Source organism: Mus caroli, unplaced genomic scaffold (assembly GCF_978045245.1).
Source record: "Mus caroli unplaced genomic scaffold, Mus_caroli_1 scaffold_14, whole genome shotgun sequence".
NCBI lineage: Eukaryota > Metazoa > Chordata > Mammalia > Rodentia > Muridae > Mus > Mus caroli.
The window spans coordinates 69299689-69316164 of record NW_028227269.1 but is presented as its reverse complement, the minus strand read 5'-3'; the positions used below and the strand labels follow the sequence as shown (position 1 = coordinate 69316164).

The following is a 16476-nucleotide window of genomic DNA, read 5'->3' as shown; positions in this document are numbered from 1 at the left end:
TCATCATTAAGATGAAGCATAGCCCCGCCCCCCCCCCAGATTTTAGGCAGTGTGACTCATTTATCTGGAAACACCACACACTGACACAGTAGAACATGGAAGGTGGCTGAAGGGTCAGTGAATGGATTCCCAGCAGACTATGCAGAGGCTATGACAAAGGACAGGGAATAACATATCTAGAAAGTACAATTTGAGGGAGATTTTACAGTAGGCTGTTTTCTAGTTCTATGCCATCAGCGTAATTATAGAGTACTACATACCAGAAGCTAAATCAAAACAGCTAATCTAGTAAATTTAAAATAAAATGTCTTGGTGCTAGTAAATCATATGGTCATTGCTGTCAAAAAATGAACAGAGGTGGGGGTGAGTGGGGTTGATGCATGGGAAGATGACTGGACGAAGTGGCAGGTGCCGGGTTTCAGCTGTGAGGAGCAACAGCACAGAGCCCAGATTCTGGAGAGACCCAGAAGAGAGAGCTGCATGGAGTTAATGTGTCAGACAGGATGACGAGGAGGGCCATTTAACTAGACCTCTGACGTTCTGAAGTGACACCAGCAAGAAGTAACTAGTTAGAGCACCCGCCCAGCAGGCGCACAGCCTCAGGGATGGAGCAGGCGGCAGTGGAAAGCAGCAACTCAAGGCCAGCTGGTGTGGACACTGGCTCTCTGCTGGGCCCCGTGGGGCTTGCCACACAAAGAAGGAAACTCTTACGCTCTGCCAACAGGCCACTGCCAGGATTTCTGACTTCTCAAGGGAAAGCATAAAATAAAAAATTTTTTAAATGCTAAATTTCCCAAATTTTAGATGTTGGCAAATAAAAGTGTTTAAAGCTAAATTATGTCTACAGCCAGTCTTGCTGGTGGGCCTCAGGCATGCAGCTTTGGTTTGGCATGAAAAATCCCACACCAGGAAATCTGGAGAGCATCCTACAGTCCCTGACAGAAGAGACCTAGCCTAACAGTGATTTCGAAATCTGCTTAAAGTTCGGCACCCACCGTGGAAAATACTGCACTGCGGAATCCTTCCACACTGGCCTTGTGTGTTCCTCTGTTACAAGTCAATTATAACCACTTCACTAACTGCAGAGTGACTTGTAAGCTTCAGCTGAAAAAACATGCAAAATGCTAATAAAAAAAAGTGTCGACCGAGCAGAAGCTAAGAGAATGTTGACATTAGATGCCTACGCCACAGTCCACTAGGAATAGGCTATAATCAGTGGTGCTCCACTGCTCAAAAAACCATGTGCCGTCGCCCACTGCCAACGAGAAATCTTTGCCCTTTCCAGCATTTCTCTACGATTAGTGACTTTCTAAAGAATCTTTTATTACCAAACAATATTCAAATACGTGTAACCAAGTCTTAACTCTCCCAATCATTCTTAAGCTTTTAATGCTCCAAAAACAATCCTTGCACATTCAAAGCCTAAGTATTAGTATTTAATAAGCTTAGAGAAAGAAAAGATAATTAGTATCAGAGACGTGGTTATTCACTTTGATGACAGTATTATATAAAATCAGCATTATAATTCAAAGATAATTCCAGGAAGGGAAAATTCTTGGTGTTCAATTATGATATAAAATACAGAATTATAAAAATTGCTTAATCACATGCTTAGAAATAAGGATCATCATGAAAACCATTAACAAAATATAGAATAAACACTACAGAGAAGTTTATTATTTGTCTTGGCTCTTGAGAACCCATACCCCGAATCCACTCTGTGAATGAGGACTTCCAGGCTGGTGGGTTCTATGCACAGCCTGGATACCCCAAACCTACCACCATCTCAGAAAATGCCACCTGAAAACACACAGCTCTTTTTCTATAAAAGGACTCAGATATGGAACTCAAGAATAGACTGTTTGGCAGATAAATCAGTGTCATATAAAGTGCTTTCAGCATAGTCTTTAGTCAGAGACATCCAACTTTCGACGTCAGAGCTGCATCAGAATGGTTTTCCTATTTCAGTAAGTAGACGACCTACAATCTCAAACCAGACAATCACTAACCATAAGAGGGGAGCACTGAGCCCTCGCGGCTTCCAACAATCCGATTTCTGAAATCCTCCCCCATGTTAAAATATATACACAACCAATATTAAATGTTGTGTAAGCCACAGAATTACAAACAATAGTTATCTCATGTAAAGTTTTCATTTTCTCGAGGCCCTCTCCAACTGGTTTTTGTCCATGCCCCTACTACTACCACAGCTTCTGCCTTGGGCTAGAATGACTTCAAGAGTCCAAAGAATGACTCTCCAGTCTTACCCCACTTGACCTCAGACCTCAGAGTAATGTGTAACACCACTCACTCACTCTCTTTTTCTCTTTTCTTTTCTTCTCTTTTCTTCTCTCTCTCTCTCCCTCTCTCCCTTTCTTTTTTTCTTTCTTTCTTTCTTTCTTTCTTTTTTTATTAGATATTTTCTTCATTTACATTTCAAATGCTATCCCGAAAGTCCCCTATACCCTCCCCCTGGCCTGCTCCCCAATCCACCCACTCCCACTTCCTGGCCCTGGTATTCCCCTGTACTGGGGCATGTGATCTTTGAAAGACCAAGAGTCTCTCCTCCCATTGATGGCCTACTAGGCCATCCTCTGCTACATATGCAGCTAGAGACACAGCTCTTGTGGGGGGTACTGGTTAGTTCATATTATTGTTCCTCGTATAGGGTTGCAGACTCCTTCAGCTCCTTGGGTACTTTCTCTAGCTCCTTCATTGGGGGCCCTGTGTTCCATCCAATAGATGACTGTGAGCACCCACTTCTGTATTTGCCAGGTACTGGCATAGCCTCACAAGAGACAGCTATATCAGGGTCCTCTCAGCAAAATCTTGCAGGCATATGCAATAGTGTCTGGGTTTGGTGGTTGTATATGGGATGGATCCCCGGGTGGGGCAGTCTCTGGATGGTCCTTCCTTCCGTCTCAGCTCCAAGCTCTGTCTTCACGAGTATTCCCAGCTATCCTTCTGGTAGCTTGTTCTAAATTCCAATCTGTTGATAAAGTGTCCTAACATTGATCCTACACATCACCATAAACAAAAAAACAATTCAGTTCCTCTGCCCATGGTGTGGTCAATGGTGTCAGTAACAATATCAATACTCAATGAAGGACCCACTCCTTTGGAAATATGTGTGTAAGATCTTTGGCTTAATGCTATCTTGGACTGTTTCTTTTCTTCTCTACCAACTATAAATACTTATCTGCCCTAAGGCTTGGTTCGTGGGTCTTTCTCTGTCTACACAAGTTATTGGATCTATATCATGTCAGCAATTGCCAAACACTCTGGACTCCAGAGTCACATACAGCCGACCGTTCGTTTCTTCAGCTTCTCCACTTGGAAGTCAGACACTACTCAGAACAGCTTCCGGGAATCCTGCCCATCTGGGGCACTGGCACAAGGAAGCAAAAGGCTTTGGTGTGAGCCTGACTGCCTGATCTCAGGGCTTAGATGGTCAGACCACTACTGTTTCTTACAGATTTCTTGCCTGTTTCTCCCCAGATGGATTACTAACAACAGCTGCAAACTGGCACCCTATTTCTACCTCTGACAACTCCTGCATCTTCTGCCCCCCTCTAGCTGGCACTCCTATCAAGTCATAAGCACCCTCTCTGTTCAAAACACTCACAGCTCCCTTACTTCACTTAGAGTAAAAACCAGAGTCCTTCTAATGGCCTGGGCAAGCCCTACCTGATGAGTCACCGAGCTCTCCGACTTCCTCTTCTCTTCTTCTTGCTCACCATTCTCAGACTCTGTCCACCTGAGCCTGCTCCATCCATCCTCCCCACTCTCTGCTGGAATGACTTGTTCAGACCTTCTGCATGGTTCTCACCAACTCACGTTTCCAATCTTGCTAAATTACACTGTAGATAATCTGAGGGGGTTTGTTGTTGTTTACTGTAAAAACTGATATACAATAAAATGTTCCAAACTTTGGCTTTTGGTGTTTCCTGGGCTGGTGATATTTAGGACAAGTCTCCTGATACTGACTGAGCAGGGCAAATGATCCCAAGACCCCTCCCACAGTCTCCCCAGCACTGTGCTGTTCAGTCAGTCAGGTGCATTTAAGCACACTTTCAACTCCCAGCATTACCGACTCAGTACGAAATTACTAGACATAAGCCCAACAACAGTGTCCTTACCTCAGCGGGAATGTCCCCATCTCCCTGGACCATCATCTCTCCTGTCCCTTGACCTCCTTTTGTTTCATACTCATGACCTTCTTCTAGCACATACAATGTACTCTATTACTGTTCATTCCTAATTACAAACACGTTTGTTCACTTACACATCTCTGGGGCCTACAACACAAACTGGCATATGCTGGCTGCGTTTTATGTTAGATGAACAACTGAATTTAAGCATTCGCCATTTTAACTTAGTTTCCTTGTAATACTTGAAGCTTTTCCCACATCCCCAGGAAGTTCCTGAAGATGGAGTGCCGACTGGCTTCCTACCCATTACTGGCACAGCACCGCTCGTTATCTGATAACTGAGGCTTGAAACATCTAATCCCCTTCCATGTGCATGTATCTCACTGCCCAGGTGGACTCTGGCAGGAGCTGCAGCCCCCAACCTCCCCCCCCCCCCCGGCACAGTTCGGAACACTTCATAAAGCCTGGCCTCTGTTGGGCTCAGTCTACACTTCTCAAGTGTTCAGTTTATCCAAGTCTGAGGTTTTCAGAGTGCGGAGACAGGAACAGGCCATGTGAGGTAGCACCTCTCACTCCCAAGGAGCAGATGAGAAAGATACAGCATGAGTCCTGCTGGCCCATAGCTGCGCTTGTAATTATGCTGTTTAGATGTAAATGCATCTTCCCAATGTGCTTAAGCGAAGTTCCTCTTGGCTTAAATATTCCCTCTGAAACTTTCGGACTATTAATTTCCTCTGAATGAATAGTTTTAAAAATCTTAAACTTTGGGCCCAATAACAGAAAGTCATTAAGGGTTTGACTCACAGTATATAAACTGGGGGTGTGTGCATGCATGTATATGTATTAAACAACTGTTCATCCCAGTAATGGGGCTTTCTTTAAAGGGGCTCATGGGAAATTCTGCAGGGTGTATGAACAGAAACCAGGGTCCTCTGCCACTCTTAAGTTTGAAAGTACTTTACCCAATATGAGTGACCATAAAGAGGTTATTTTTAATATGTGGATTTACTGTTTGATATCTGTAAAGGCAAATCCCATTAGAAGGAGGTAGGGGAACTTCTTTCCATCAATTAGTGATCAGTGGGAAAGGCCGGCTGCCCCTTCTGCAGCACAAACTGCCCAATATTTTAATGGATATCACTAGGTTTTGTTGCCTGCTTTTCCTGAGAAGAAAATCCGATGAACTAGCAGTAAACAACCTCTAAAAAGCCTATTTATCTTCCCATATGTAGTTTCCTCTTGATAACAGCTAAAACCACTTGACCGCTTACTGTATGTCCAAAGCCAGGCTGGTTGTCTTGCATGCACCATTTCATGTACCGATCACGAGAACCCTGTGGGGCAGGTAATCTTTCTATCACCCATCATTTTACAGAAGAGAAGGAAATGCAAAGCGCAGGTGATTTCTCCTGTTACCCAATGGAGAACAGCAGAGCATGGATGCCAGGGAGTGACTCTGAGGCTACCCAGCGGAATCTGGGTCAGCATACTAGAGACACACAGTCGTGATGACAGCCTGCTGTGGAGTCTGCCTGGTGCCTACCTATCAGCCAATGAATGAATGAATGAATGAATGAAGAAAATTTGGTCCCTGACAACCCCCCCCCCAAGTGTATGTGTTAGTTAATCATAAAGTAAGTCATTTGCATGTTAATGAAAGGAATTTGGACATTACTGTATTAAATGAGATTAAGCCAAAGTCAGAAAGACATATACCACATTTTCTCTAATACATGGTCCCTAGATGTCATAAACATGTATGAAATTCTTATGTGTCTGTGACATAAAGAGAGAAGCAATAATAGTTGGATAAAGGAAGGGCATGAGGGGGAGGGGTGAATATAAGACAAATCACGTGACACACTTGAATGGAAATATCTTTTGAAACCTATCACTGCGTAAAAAAAAAATGCTAACTTAAAAAAAAAAAAAAAAGTCCTCATCAGCCAGCCAGAGGTGGCATACACCTTTATAATCCCAGCATTCAGGAGGCAGAGGCAGATCTCTGAGTTTGAGGCCAGCCTAGTCTACAGAGTTCCAGGACAGCCAGGGTTGTACAGTGTCTTGGAAGAAAGAAACAAACAAACAAGACCCCTCATCTTACCTCCCTGCCTCTTTAACCCACTGCTCAAGCTATCATGACTTCCTCTTGTGAGTTTACTGGGCACCCGTCAGAGGCTACAGATCTCTGGTCAGTGTATCTGAACATTCCCAAGACTACGCACGATTACGCTGTGCTGCTGAGAGCATCCCAAAAGGGCCGAGGATGACGTGCTCTCATCTAAACTTTCTGTAATTTTACCATCTGTATCACTACCTTTTTCATGGGCCTAAACTGAAATGTAATACTTCGCCTGGAACCATGAAAATGTCCTCTACTCTTCAGGGAGACATGGCATGAAAGAGAGAGAGAGAGAGAGAGAGAGAGAGAGAGAGAGAGAGAGAGAGAGAGAGAGAGAGAGAACCCATAGTTCCCAAGCTCTTGGTTTCATCACTGGGTCTCTTCTGGTTAAGCGCTTCCCGGGAGGCCGCAGCACTCAACATCAGAATCTCAACACTGGTTTTGGTGAAGACTGGATGGTTCTGAGGATATTTATTTGCTGGGGGAGAAGATGCAGAGAAAAGTAAACTGCAGAGAGTGGGGAAAAGCATAAACAGGGGAAACAGCAGCAAATTAAAAGGTCCTCAACAGGGCTACAGAGAGAGATGGCTCAGAGGTTAAGAGCACTGGCTGTATGTAATTCCAGAGGACTGGGGTTCAATTCCTAATACCCACGTGGTAACTCACAATTGTCTGTAACTCTTGTTTCAGGGGGATCGGACACCCTCGCACAAACATACATGCAGTCAAATCACCAATGTACATAAAATAAAATAAAAATAAATACATGATTTTAAAGACAGTCCTCAAGATACCCACTCAGCATTTACAACCCAACATCTCACTGGCCAGCCTCGACAGGAGGAAGACGAGATGGATGGAGAAGGGGGAAGAGAGAACTCCCAACAGCTCAGGGTGGAGAACAGCAGTGGAGGGGGAGAGAGGAACTGAGACTTGACCTTGCTACAGATCCATTTTGACTGACAGGTCGGACCATCTGAGCAGACACACAGCAGTGTGGAGTGAATCAGAACAGGGCAATCACCCTCTAGGCACTGAGCCTCCAGGCAGATGAGAATGAGAAGGACGGGGCTCCAGCCCCGTGTTCTCCCCAGCAGGGCAGAGCCTGCACTGGTCTGGGCAGCAGCCCATCTATTTAGCTGCTGGCTGGACTACACCAGGTCTGGAGAAGCTCACATGGTCCTTAGGTTGAGAAGAGGTATGAGTCATTCCACCTCTAAAAAACCGATGGTTAGCTGATTGGTCACCTAAGGCCCCTTTCCCTATCTTTGATGCTTAGCTTAAGTGTGGCCACGGTCTGGCTGACACGATTCGAACTGTAACCCATAAACCTTGAGCTCCACGTTGAACCTGCAGTGTGGCTGCTGCTCCTGCCCTTCTCATCCTTCCATATCCTATTTTTAAGTTATTTCTGTTGCCTTTAATGTTAAGATTATGCTCTCAATTCTGAAGTACTCAAATTTCTTTGGAGTCATCAGAAAATTAGTCACTACGTATCATCCCACACTATCCAAGTGTCTGTCAGTAGAATTCGGAGACAGACATACTAACCACCAACGCTTACACCAATCTCTATGTATAACGGGACACTGTTGGGCTAAAGAAGACACACCACGCAACCCTCCAAAGGGAAACAAGAAACCCAAGCAACCTATATGTAATTGCATTTAGATGAAATCTAAGAACAGATTAAAACTAACCTATTAGATAAGAAATTGGACTGGTGATCATCCTTGGCCCAGACAGCTTTGTGCCAGGTGATTCTGAGTTGTGCATTTCTCCGAACATATATAGTAAGCGAGCAACAGATTCAAAGAAATAAGGACCAAAAGGACCAGCAAGGACCAAAAGGTGTGAAAGAAAGCCAGCCAGCCACTGAAACTGGGCAACACATGCTGTTTCCTGTGGGGAGAATATTAATTACATTTCTATTAATGTGACCAGAGAGCCAGCTCCTGAGTTTGCTTTACTTTAGGGAAGACTTTCTCTCTCCCATGAGGCCATGGCTGTGTGCTAATATAAAACATCATTTTCTATAAATCACAAGATTGCTGGAAAGCATCTGAGAATAATTCACGAAGGATACTCTGCATCTAAATTGACACTTTTGATCAGAATCTTGCCCCGTGGGTACATGATAAATACAGTCACCTGGTTAATGCCTGAATCCCTACTGTCTTACTATTCGAACTCTGCCTCAGTGGGCATGCAGACTGGGGAAAAGAAAGGTAAGAAATGCTGAGCTAGAGACAAAGTCAGGGAAGCCCCAGGTAAACATTGCCTTCTCTTCCTCAGGACTCTATAGCTGGTTCATCTGTGAATTTGTTTCAACACATTTTTCTCTTCCTGGAGCAACAGAGCCAGCTGTCAGATCAATTTCTTTTTCTTTTTTTCTCCTCAGTGTTCTGTAATCTTTCTTTGATCAATTTGATATACTGCACCATGGCTCCACTCGATGCATACAAAGAGTGGCCATATACAAACTTGCACCAGAAGTAATTACACTACTAAATCATGGAACATAATGAGATGTGCAGAGTGCCTACTTCCACCCCAAACCTAATCATGTCAGCATTACTGAAGCACCCTTTGGTCCCAGTTTTTATCAAGTATGTATTAATAGCTTTCTAAAATGCTACTGGCCAATTAAATGTCTGTATAATCATTAGCACTTACACACAAAAGTTTCCATTCTTTAACAGGAGATGTGGCTGGGTGGGGGTGAGCAATAATGACAGTCAGCCCATACACACCACTTAACAGCAAACTGGTGAATCAACATTAAGGGAGTCAAGGTTTCCAGGACAACAATCAATTGCCAGCTCATTCCAGGCACTATACAGACCCCTAGGCACATCAATTCCGAATCTGCCCTTTGCCCAGCTAGAAAGATATTCTTTTAATTTCTATTTTCAGATAAAAAGTTCTTCCTACTTCAGCATTGATTTTTCACTATTTATCCTTCTAAGTTTAAATTTTCCAAGTAACCCAGTGCTCAATATTCTGCTACCTAGTTCCTCTCAAATTATTCCTTTAATTTGTTTCTTCTTACTTACATAGATCAGCAAAGCCCTTCCCCAGGACAACGGGCAAACTGAAAAGCCCTCTCAACTCTCCCCTATCCAAAGCTTGGCCAGAGAAGCCGGCATTACCACTTTTCCTGCTCAGCTTTGGAGAAGATGGGTTTTAATTAAAATTTCACTATTCATAAAACACCTTCACAGAAACCATGTTTCACACATAACCAGAACATAGCAAAGTTACCAAATGTGTTGTTATGTAGTCAAACAAAAGTCAGAGCTGGTGGCTCACACCTTTCATCCTAGTATCCTAGAACTAGGAGGCAGAGGCAGGTGGATCTCTTTGAGTCTGAGGCTAGCCTGGTCTACACAGGACAAGCCAGAGAGCTATATAGTGAGACCCCCTCTCAACAAAACAAAACAAACTAAAGACAAAACCAAAAACAAGAACAAAACAAGCCCCACAATCATACAAAGACTTCCTAAAAACAGAAGGTTGGAAATGTCAGTCACAGCTCTCTTAACCCGGGTGTGAGGAGTACGGATGGATTGGTTAAAAAATGTATCAGTGTGGACCGGTGTGGCTGTCGGTGTGGCGGTGGGCATCTTTAACCCAAGCACAGAGGAAGCAGAGGTAGGCAGTTCTCTTCCAGTTCAAGGCTACCATGGTCTACACAGTGAGTTCTAGGCCCAGGGCTGTTGCACAGAGGAACCCTGACTCTCGGAAAACAATCATTCAATTTTCTCATTTAACCTGTGCTTGTCTAGAGTAAGGAGGGGGCAGAGGGTTGAGGTTAATCAAACAACAAAATACACTTGAAGCCACAAACTCTTACAGCTGAATTCTATTGAAGACTGTAAACACCTGAAATTTGTTTGTCCTCTGCCCCAACTCCCGTTAAAAAAAGAAAAGAAAAGCTAGACTCAAATAACTAAAACCAACCCTCTTTAAGGCTAGTTACCCTAAAGGGTATATACCTCCTGCAGAAAGGGTATATATCTCTTACATGCAGAAACAGACTCCATGTACTACACTAGGTCACTCTGAGGCTCAATTAGGAATAACAGGAAAATAGCCCTCTCTGCGTATGTCCAGAAAGCTCTCTAGTCTTGAGAGGATTTAAAATAACATTAAAGCGACGTTGGAGAAAGCCCATGAAATTCAGACTTCAATTCAGAAACAGGCCTATGGGATAATTTGTGGATGCCATCTGGGATCCAGACAGCCTCATCAACAAAAGGCAAACTTGTTGAGATCATCCAAACCTACAATTCACATACATTTCTACATCTGGACTGAATTAATCTCTTCTTGGTACTGGCTTTCATGTAATAAAATAATTGTTTGCAGGTTTTATTTAAAAAAAAGAAAAAGAAAGAAAACACGGCTTTAGAAATCAAAACGTTAAACATCCAAGTTGAAAACTACAAAGAATTCCTTTATCAGAAAGTTAGTTGTGAGGCAGGAGTCATTTACACAGAACTCTTAAAAACTGAGGACTCAGTCCAAAACAATTCTATTTGAAACCTGCATTCCAAGCAACTGCCACAAAAGGCTACATAGCCCATTATGTCATAAGTTCTGAAAGCCAAAAGCTTTATAAGCATAGTTAAATGTGGAATGGTCTCCAACAGCCCCCAATTCAGCCAACCCAGTTGAATGGCAGATTTTTTAAAAACCTGTATAGCATACTAGCATTTTGTTTTAAAAGGAGGGCTTCCAGCCTGCCCGTGTTGCTTTCGGGTATTTTCCTGTAAAGCTCGGGGTATCTCAAATCTACACCCTCAGACTGTGTATCTGAAACTGATGTCTTAACTCCTGCTAACCCCAAAAAGGAAGCAATGGGAAAGACAGAAAGATTTCCTGGCTCAAAATGTTTTGAGCCCTACAAGAACTGCGACTGTGTCAGATCGCAGGTATTTCTGTAAGCCACTCAAAGCTGGTAGGTGGGCAGGGAAAGGGGAGGTAGTTCTTATTACAGTCAGTGCGCTTTCTGGAGAAGATATCCTGCAGATAACTTGATATAGGATATCCCCTGGGGGACCCTCTCCATCCAATAATCTACCAGAGGTCTCCTTTACTATAAAATATTAAGCCAGTATGTTTATAAACATACCCTCCCCTTAAAACCCTCACATTTCCATGTCAACCACTCCAGTTGTGGAGTATTCTCATTTTTAAGGTAAAACTATAATTTCTCAAAACCACACCCAAGGAAAATGATTAGGTGCTAGAAGTTTTACTACAAAGGACCGAAGCAAAAGGCATCTGTTTTCCTGCTCCTTTCTGCTCTCTTCCCCTCCCCCACTCTCCATCCTGCAAGCCATTTGTAGGTCTTGGCTGTTACAACTTTCTACAGCACTTTCAACACTCTAGATTCGGGATAAGAGAAAACAAACAAACAAAAACTTTTTTTGTCCTTTCAACAAAGTCGGGCCTAAATTTATGCACTGCTCTTAAGAAAACTCAAAAGTCACAGGCCTTTTAAATGACAGATGTATTACGGAAAATTTTCCCCACAGAGTTTTTGATGCTGTGAAATATCAACTCTCTGAAACCACAGAAAGGAAATGACTTACATTCTTGGAAAATGAAGCCACTAGCAGTTTTCTCCAAAAGCATTCTCTAATCCTCAAACTACACATTGTGGCAACAAGGGGTATTTCGTGCAAAAACTAAATGTAGGTGGATGCTTCGAAGACTGGTAAACAAACACCACTCGGTCCAAAGAAAGGGGGGAATCATGCGTGGAAAATCTGGCAAGGTACGCTTTCCCTTCCACGTTCAAACGCGCCGAGAATCCTTGCACAAGTTTTCCTTCCTCGCTGTGGGCACTACACAGCTCCCGGGGTGCAATGCTAGCAAAACAGACTGGCCACTTATATAAATAAATAAACAAATCCCCAAAAGGTGTAAGGGGGCCACTGAGCCAGAATTTCTTCCGACACTAGCCACACAACTGTACGATCTGAAAATTGTTCCAGCTTTTATCTCAACTTTAAGTGTGCTTGCTTTGACAGCTTTCCATCCATACCTGCCTTTAAGAAAGCGCTCCACCATTAGGCTAAGCCATTCTAGAACTCCAAGTGTTGTTTAAATCCTGTAGACTTCACTTGGGTGGCCCCGAGCTGTCCATATCCCCGCTTTCCCGGAGGGGAGGCTAGTGGTCTCCTTTACCTGGTCGTGTTAAGTTCCTCCAGAAACCAAAATTCTGCAGGCCGCACCCGGGACTCGTGTGTCCCCAAGGCCCCCTTCAGGGTTTCCCACACTAGGCACTGGCGGGGATACCGGACAGACGCGCTGGGGTGCTTTCCCGAAGTGGGCTGCCCGGCCTGCGCGCACAACAGGCAATACCGTACATCGCTCGGGTACGCGGGACTCCCGGCTGGTCCCAGCTAGTCACGGACGGGGCGCTACAGGCAGGCACTCCTCGAGCCAGAGTCTCGGAGATCGGGGCGCAGGAACGCAGAGCCCAGCCCCCTAGCTCCGCGCTTCCCTCGCGGCCGAGGCTGCCCGGGGGCCCCGGGCCTCCCGCCCCAGCGTGGGCGAGCTCCAACTCGCGGAGAGGCGACCTGCCCGCCCGGTGCCCGACGCCCAGAGCCCCGTGAGAAAGAAGAAAGACGCCGAGAGCGGCAAAGCCGGGAATCACACTTTAGACCAGCAGGGGGCACAGCGGCGGCCAGGGCGCGCCGTCCCAGAAAGGGGGCCAGCAGGCCGGCGCCCGCTCCCGCGCGTACCTCCAAAGTCGACAGCGCCAGGCATCCGACTCACAACCGGCGTCTGCTCCAGCGGCGCCGAGCCTACTCGCAGCTCCCAGCACTCCTGCCGCCGCCAGACCAACGCTGCAGCTGCCCCGCCCCCCGCCCACGCCTTCCGCTCCGCCCCCTCGAGTTCACGCCCACGGCCCGCCCGAGACACGCCCTCCTTGCCCGAGGCCCCGCCCCGCCCCGAATTGGAGGCGGAGACCGAGCAGCGGAAGAAGCAGAAAGCTGGGGCGATCGCGGCTGCACGTGGAGCGCTGCCCTCCCCGCCCCGCTCCGCCCAGGACCCAACCAAAAGTCCTGCGGAGGGGTGAAGAGACCCAGGGACCAAGGGACGCGGGTGACATCGGATAACCGAGTCGGGCTCAAGTGGGCTATATAGAGTGATATATGCTTTGCATGCCTTTCCCAAAGGGACAGAGGCTTCGGTGCGAGGGTAATAGACTGTCCGCCCTCCCATCCTTCCGAATGGTCCCCTTCTCCGCTCATGCCCCCCCCCCTCCTCCTGCACACCCTAGTCCCTAGCCGCTCCCTCACAGGCCTAGACGGGTTACCTGGGGGTGGTTGTTTTACCTGAGCTGCGGGAGCTGCGGCTTAATAAATCTGAACTGGGGCGGCCCCTGCGAGAAGAGGCAGCCCCCAGTACAGGAGATTTCGTGACTCCTCTATCCCCCACCTGTCAGGCGCCCACTTCGACCTCACGGTTTTTATCCTGCATGTGGGCTGTGAGTGCCTCCTAAGCCCATCCGCCCCCACTCAGTCTGTCTCCCCAGGTTGAAACAGCCGCTGCCTGTGGCCCTCAAAATGATGTGTACCCTTGGTGAAGGTGGCCGGCTTGGCTATGAGCAGTGCAAAAGACAGAAGATTTCAATAACCCCAAAGATCCCAAGAAGAATGGAGGGTTCCTTGCTCCTTTTGATAGTCGGGTAAAGAAGCAAAGTCCACTTGTTTGTTCTGCACCTATCTGGACCTGCTTCGGTGTCTAGCAGCTTAAGTAGGGGTGTGTGTGGGGGGGACCCCCATTGCCACCCACAGCTACAAGCTTTTGTTTTGTCGATGGTGCTGCTCCAGTGAGGAGAATTTGAGAGTCTAGCTTTTTCATGTAGGTGCAGACACCTGAGGAAGGACACTTGATACCCGTAGAAGCTGTATTTGAAATAGCCAATTGCTGTGATTAAACACCATGACCCAAACAGCATACAGCTCTCAAGTCACACTGCGTCGCTGAGGGAAATCAGGACAAGAGCTCAATGCAGAAACCCGGCATGGCCGTGGAAAAGTTTTTCTTACTGGCCAGGCTCAGCTTGCTTCTTTATGTATGTAGGACCATCAAGCCAGAGACGGTAGCCCCTCTCCCTTCCATGTGAGCTGGGCCCTTTGACATCAATCATCAATTAGAAAATTCACCAAAGGCCAGTGTGGTTGGGGGCAGGTCTCAAGAGTTGAAGTTCCCTCTTCCCAAATAATCTAGCTTGTTTCAAATTGACATAAAAACTAGCCAGCCAGCCTGGTGGGCCTTGGTGGCGCAGACCTTTAATCCCAGCCCACTGGAGGCAGAAGTGGGCAGGTGGATCTCTGAGTTTGAGGCCAGCCTGGTCTACAGAGTGAGTTTCAGGACAGCCAGGACTACACAGAGAAACCTTGTCTTGGAAACAAAACAAACAAAAGGCTCCAAAACAACTATCCAGCAGACCTTTCAATTGCCTTTCCATTTTGGAGACGGTGATACAAAAAAAGATATTTTTTTTCTCTCTTTTTATATTTACTTCGGATGAGTGCAAATTGGGTATTAATTGGTAATCAATTGCTGTCTAATGAGACAAACAAGCATACAAACAAGAAACATATTACTATTTTGGAAAAGAGTTCCTAAATCTGACTTATTTTCAGGTTTCATATATATTAGAATCTAGCAGAGAAAAAAACCCCAGCATATTGTTAGACTGTGAAACATAACTGTGATTATAAAGCAATTAGGTAATCCAAAGAGCAAAGTATTTTATGGAGCTTTTTTTTAAAAAAAGAAAGTGTGAGATCAAACTTACTGTCCAGGGCTAGATTGTGGTAAAATTTACTATGTGAATTTTTTTTTTCTGAATTGTAATGGTCATATTAACAGTGTGAAGGCCACAATAATCACTCTTACATGATATATTTTTGTAAACCATGTCAAGCTGTCTAAGTCGGTTTTATAAACTTTATAAAATGCCCCTTGGAAGCAGCATTGCAGCCAACTAAAGGGGACTGAGAAAGGATGTGTTTCTTATCACAGGATGGGCTCTTAATGTGCTCCTTACAATGAAGAATGCAGCAGGTCTGTATGTGGTCTGGTTTTATCCTCTGACAATGGGATCTAGTTTATTTCCGCTGGTCCGATGAGATGTTTCTCTGAAGTGGAATACTTCACCAAGTGATGCATCCTGCACATCTTCAATGATTACTTTTTCGGAAGCACTTACATATCATCATTTTTTGAGTTGTTTTTCTTTGGATCTAGTCCATGGGTGTATTAAGTACTCCCAATAATGGAGCATAGGGTTAGCCCTGGGGTTCAAAGATTAAAGACCCCCCTGAATCTTACAGCAGATTGGGAGAATGCTGTTCCAGAGCTGTAGCATCCTCAGTGCTGCGACAGAGCTGCTCTGGAGCAGCAGTGCTCCAGCCTGGAGCCTCCAGGAAAAACATCAGACACTGTGGGAACAGAAGTTTGCCTAGGAACCAGTCCTTCTCAAATCTGTCAGCATATTGGGATCACCCAGAGATTAGCAACGACTATGTACTGCCTGGACTATATAAACGTGGCTTTGGAACATTTGTAATATCCCCATATTAAATGGAGAAATACTTGGGGTCAGAGGTTAAAATGTTTTGGGGTAGGGACTCAGAGTAAGAGAGCATCCAGAAGCATGCCTTTCTTTTAAAGCATGATAACCGTACAACTTACTCCTGAGAGTCGAGAGGCATATGAATTTTGTCTGTCTGTCTGTCTGTCTGTCTATAACAAGGTGTTGCTATGTATTCCCGACTAGCTTCAACTTGTGGTAATTCTCGTCCTTTCTCTGATTTCTCAGTGTTCTCAGAGAGCCACTGAGGAATCAAGAGCTGAAGCACGGCGCGGGTCTTTTAAGATCCACATGTAGACACAAAAGTCAGAAAGTGGTGAGTTCACGCTGTGGGAAATCCATGCCCACCTCTGCTCTGTTTTCTGTTGTGAGCCCTGTCCTGTCTTCCCCATCTGATGTGCAGTGGGAAGCCTCACTCTGAGACAGCATCTCATCTTCACAAGGAATCTCTCAAGAGCCCCTGAGTTAGCAGCACTGTCCCTTTGGCCAGCCCTGCCACTGCCATGTGACCTGCAACTCCTAGAGCTCAGAGCCATCCTTCAAACTGGGTCATACCTTTGCAGGAAAGGAAGACTGGG

General features: G+C 45.5%; 1 protein-coding gene across 3 annotated transcripts in view; it reads right to left on the bottom strand.

The window, feature by feature from the left end:
- The window catches only part of Frmd6 (FERM domain containing 6), a 74661-nt gene extending 61529 nt beyond the window's left edge, over positions 1-13132 (bottom strand). For 2 of the 3 annotated variants that reach the window (XM_085830431.1, XM_085830433.1), the window contains exon 1: positions 13032-13132. The gene's annotated coding sequence lies outside the window, so the exon portion shown is untranslated. The other variant, XM_085830432.1, reaches the window with a different exon arrangement.
- Positions 13133-16476: the final 3344 nt, after the last annotated feature.